Genomic DNA, 5,796 nt, shown 5'->3' with positions numbered 1-5,796 from the left:
CGGATCGGCTTGACCGGTGGAACTCCCGCCTGGGGGTGGAGTGGAGGTGGGGGGGGGGTTCAAGGGACGGCGGGAGCCCGCGGGCGCCAGGGACAATGGGCGGGCAACGAGCTGCGGGCGCAGGTTGCAGATCGCGCAGCCGGCTGGGCGCTCCACGGGTCTTACCGAGCTCCGAGGCTTCCCCGCGCACGCCAGCCCTGCAAGGTAGGTCAGGCAGACTTAAAAGACCTGGCTTTTTTTTTTGTAAACTAAAGTTTTCACGTTGTGTGTGTGTGTGGATAGATTAATATCAGATTCTTCCCCCCCCCTCATTCTACAGGTAGTCCTCGATTTACAACCACTCATTTAGTGACCGTTCGAAGTTCCAACGGCCCTGGGGGGGGAAAAAGGGGGAGTTATGACCGTTTTTTTCACCATTGCTGCATCTCCAGGGTCACGGGATCAAAATTTAGACGCTTGGCCACTGATTCATATTTACGACGGTCGCAGTGTCCCAAGGAAGCTTGATCCCCTTTTGCAACCTTCTGATGAACAAAGTCCATGGAGAAGCTGGATTCGTTTAACGACCGGGTGGCTCACTTAGGAACGGCAGTGACTCACTGAACAGCGGTGGCGGAAAAGGTCGTGAAAATGGGGCAAAATTCACTGAACCACCGTCTTGTCTTGGCAACAAAAAAAATTGGGGGCTTAATTGAGTCATATGTCGAGGACTGCCTGTACTCCCTCCCTCCTCCTCCTCTTTCAACTTGGGCTGTGAATGGTGTTTTGTACTTTTGTAGCATTTTATTTCTCTCATTTTTACACCTTGTGTAAGTTTAATAAATAAAATCGGTCAGCAGGGGGCGCTTAATAAGGATGAAAGGGGGGGGGGTTAAAGCCAGGAATTGCAAGCCCACCCCCCACCCCAAAGTTGGTTGGGCACATTCCCGCCCCCCCCAACCCACATCTCCAGCCCTTGGGGGCCCCAAAAAGATGATTTGGGGATCTCTTGGAAGCAGCCTTTCCAAAGGCGAAGCATTGGACTACAAGGTCCATCCTCCCCAGCCCACACCGCAGGAGAGGAGCTGAAGACCAGCCAACAATTCTGCATGGTGGCTGATGGTGAAGACAGACAGACAGTTCGCAGCCGTAGTAGGACTACAATTCCAACAATGCTGATCCTCGGCAAGCCTGGGTGGGGAGCATGGCTGTTGTAGTCCACCCTCACTGGAAGCGGGGGAAACAAACATTAAGGCAGCAAGGAGATAATGCATTTTAAGACCTCCAAGCTCCAATCCATTCCCCGGGAATGCAATAAAGGCTGGACTACAACTCCCATTAGCCACAGTTGACTGCCCTCTTTTGACTTTTTTGACACCCCCCCCACTACGCAGCACATTAATGGAGAGGATGAATACATGTGCTTAAATAAATAAATACTTACATTGAATGTGTAAATCTTTAATAAAACACATCTTATGTTGAATGGATGTTGTTTAATTTAAAAAATGGTTTATGTTGAATGAATTTGTGTTTCGATAAATAAATGTTTATGTTAAATGGATAACTATTAAATAAATAAATCATTGTGCTGTACCTGCCATGTTTAGGGTTTTCTGATGCGGATTTTTTAAAACGTTTTCAGCTGCCTGGGGTCGCTTGTGTGCGAGTTGGGAAGCCGTATAAATTTGTCTTCATAAAATAAAGTTGACTTTCATACATTTTCTCTCCTTTGCACGCTGCTGCCTTAAACCATAATTAATCCATGATGCTGAGCTGATGTACTTTGCTTCCCCGTAGCCAACAGATCCAGGTTTATAACTAACCAACCTTGATACTTAATTGAGGGACAGCAGAGACAAGGGGGGAGAGAAAATGATCTTGATTTTAAGTCAAAATGTGTGTCTTGGAAATTCCCAAAAATGGATTTTAATGAGATCAGACATTAAAAAAAAAATCTCACAATAGCAGGAGAAATGCAGCTTTTTGGATTAACAAGGCACTGATTAAATAGGCTTTATTTGCATATGTATTTACCAGCAAAACTATTTCTTTCCCCTCAAACTGGTGAAACAAGCAAAATAGCTATCATAGGTAGTCCTCGACTTACAACTGTTCACTTAGTGACCGTCCAAAGTTACGATGGCACTGAAAAAAGTTGACTTATGACCATTTTTCACACTTACGACCCTTGCAACATCCCCATGGCCAAAATTTGGACGCTGACCCGTATTTACGACGGTTGCCATGTCCCGGGAGGGGGGGGGCAGGGAGACGGTCACATGATCCCATTTTGCGACCTTCTCACGAGCAAAGGCAATGGGGAAACCAGATTCACTTAATAACATGATTGACATGTCATTAAGTGAATATGGCTTCCCCACTGACATAAGCATGATTGACTTAACGACGGCAGCGATTTGTTTAACTATGGTGGCCAAAAGGTTGTAAAATGAGGCAAAACCCTTGCTTAGTAGTGGACATTTGGGGACTGAATTGTGGTCATAAGTCGAGGACTACTGGCCTCCAGCCTTCCTTTCACCTCTGATCCTTTGACCAAGCAGCAACGTCCCTACATCTGTCATTAAGCAAGGACCGCGTGTGCTTCTCATGACTTCCAACAATGCTTCACAGGTAGTCCTCGACTTACAAACCACAACCGAGCCCAAAATTTCTTTTGCTAACCAAAACAATTGCGTGTCCCGTTTTACAACCTTGCTCTTAAATGAATCCCTGCAAACGTTACCTGAGTGACACGGTTGTTAAGTGAATCCAGCTTTCTCCATTGACTCTGCTTCTCGGAAAGTCGCAAAAGGGGAATCCTGTGATCTTGGGACACCGCGACCCGTCCTAAGTATGAACCAGCTGCCAAGCATTCTGAATTTTGACCGCATAAGCGTGGGGACGCTGCAAAGTGTGAAAAATGGTCATAAGTCACTTTTTTCAGTGCCGTAGTAACTTGGGTCACTAACTGAAAGTTCGTAAATTGAGGACCAAGGGGCAGCCTCTCCTCCTCAAGGGAAATTCAGGCCAAGTATTATGTTGATGCCTTGGAAAATGCTGGGTTTGCAAGAGGGCACAGCGGAAGGTGGATTCATGCCAAGTCATAAATCGAAGCCGGACAGAATTAATTCCGTTCTTGTCCAGAGAGAACCGGTTAAAACAGTGTTTCTCAACCTTGGAAGCTTGAAGATGGGTGGACTTCAACTCCCAGAATCACCCAGCCAGCGCTGCTGGCTGGGGGATTCTGGGAGTTGAAGTCCACCCATCTTCAAGCTTCCAAGGTTGAGAAACACTGGGTTAAAAGAACCCACGTCCACCCAGCAAAAGTCAACCTTCCTGTGTCCCTATTGTGGCCCGTCAGTGGCCTGTGCAGATTGTAGCTGATTCCGACAGCGAGGAGGCTGGTGTGGTGCAGCCTGTGCAGCTGGTGCTCGAGTCAGACAATGAGGAGGCTGGGACTCAGCCAGAGGCCTTCAGAACCTCCAGAAGCTCCCATAAGTGAAGAGGACGAAGAGGAGGAGCCTCTTCTCGATGCACGGGCGCGCAGAGCTGCCAAAAGGCAGGAGTGGCTCCTCAGGAGGAGGTCTCCTCGAGAGTAAGGCTTGGGGCTAATTGGCCATTCCCTTAGCCTATTTAAGGAGGAACGCCAATTGCAGCAAGCTGTAGGGAACAACTTTAGTTCACTCTCCTTCGCGTCTGGATTCTCTGCAAATTGCTTCTGGGCTTTCTGCCAACTCTAGTAAGACTGTGATTACCTTATCTTAGAATTCTTGTAAGCTGTTAAGAAAGTTTATTAACAGCCTTTGGTTGAAAAAGACTTGAGTTATTTGAGTAAAATAAGCTTTGTATAGATTTTGTGGGTGCTGCGTTCTTTGGGGTCCATAGCTGGGGCAGAACAGTCCCCTTTGACCTGAAGCATCGTCTCCTATACCGGCAGTCCTCGATGTACGACCACAACTGGGCCCCAACATTTCAGTGGTTAAGTGAGACATCTGTTAAATAAGTTTTGCCTTGACTTTACAACATTTGCTGCTAACTGAATCATTGCAGTGGAGAAGTTAGTAACCCAGTTGTTAAGTGAATCCGGCTTCCCGCTTTGACTGGGCTGGTCAGGAGGTCACCAAAAGGGGATCACGTGACCCCGGGACACTGCGACAGTCATAAATGTGAGTCAGTTGCCAAGCGGCTGGATTTTCATCAGCAAAGGGGATGCGGCAAAAGTAAAAACTGTGGAAAACAGTCATAGGGCATATTTTTCAATGCCGTTGTGACTTTGGACGGTCACTAAATGAATTGTTGTAAGTTGAGGACTACCTGTATTGTATTGTACACACACACACACACACTCTCTGTGGATGGATGGATGGATGGATGGATGGATGGATGGATGGATGGATGGATGGACGGACAGACAGACAGACAGACAGATAGATAGATAGATAGATAGATAGATAGATAGATAGATAGAGTGGATGGATGGATGGATGGGAGATAGATAAGAGAAATTGGATGAATGGATAGAGATAAACAATAGATAGATGGATCAGAGGGAGAAAAATATAAAGAGAGAGAGATTAACTTTATTGTCACTTTAAATGTACACTAATCAACATATATTAAAATGAAATGACGATGGATGGATAGATAAGAAAGATAAAATATAGATAGATAGATGGATCAGAGAGAGAAAAATATGAAGATGAGAGACAGATTTATTGTCACTTTAAATGTACACTAATCAACATACATTAAAATGAAATAGATTAAATAAAGATAGTGAGATTAGATAGATAGATAGATAGATAGATAGATAGATAGATAGATAGATAGATAGAGTGGATGGATGGGATAGATGAGATAATTGGAAGGATCGATGGATGGATGGATGGATGGATGGAGAGAAAGCGGATGGATGGATGGATGGGACAGACAGACAGACAGACACATAGATAGGGTGGATGGATGGATAGATCAGAGAGAAAAATATAAAGATGAGAAAGAGATTAACTTTATTGTCACTTTAAATGTACATTAATCAATCAAGTACAAATGTACATTTAATAATACATTAAAATGAAATAGTGATGGATGGATGGAGATGGATGGATGGACAAATGGATATATAAGAGATAAAATAAAGATAGTGAGATAAGATAGATAGATAGATAGATAGATAGATAGATAGATAGATAGATAGATAGATAGATATGGATGGATAGATACCATAAGTAGGTAGGTAAGTAGACAGACAGACAGATATGGATGGATGGATGGATAGATAGATAGATTAGATAGATAGACAGATACAGAGATAGATAGATAATATACACACACGTATTTGCTGAAGCTGTATTTAAACTAAAGTTGGATATCAGTGATTGCCTTTGGGGTTTGGCCCTGAGGTTTGCTTTTCCTGAGGCTCTCCGCTCTCTCTCTGGCCCACTCCAGATTTGGCACATTCGTGAAACATTGTTTTATTGATGCAAAACCACAGCGTGTGATTGAGAGGCAGTCTGGTCTAGTGGTCCAGGTGCTGGCTTAGGAACCAGGAGAAGGTGAGTTCTAGTCCTGCCTTAGGCATGAAAGCCAGCTGGTTGACAAATGACTCACATTTATGACCGTTGGCGGTGTCCCAAGGTCACGTGATCCCCTTTTGCGACCTTCTGGCAAGCAAAGTCAATGGGGAAGCCATTTAACAACAGTTGTTACTCACTTAACGACTGCGGTAAAGTCACTTAACAAATGTGGCAACGAAAGTCGTAAAATGAGGCAAGTCACTTAATTAATTTCTCAACTTAGCGACAGAAATTTCAG

Source organism: Pantherophis guttatus, chromosome 5 (genome assembly GCF_059756535.1).
Source record: "Pantherophis guttatus breed Tessera chromosome 5, ASM5975653v1, whole genome shotgun sequence".
NCBI classification, from domain to species: domain Eukaryota; kingdom Metazoa; phylum Chordata; class Lepidosauria; order Squamata; family Colubridae; genus Pantherophis; species Pantherophis guttatus.
Note: the sequence above shows the minus strand (reverse complement) of the source record.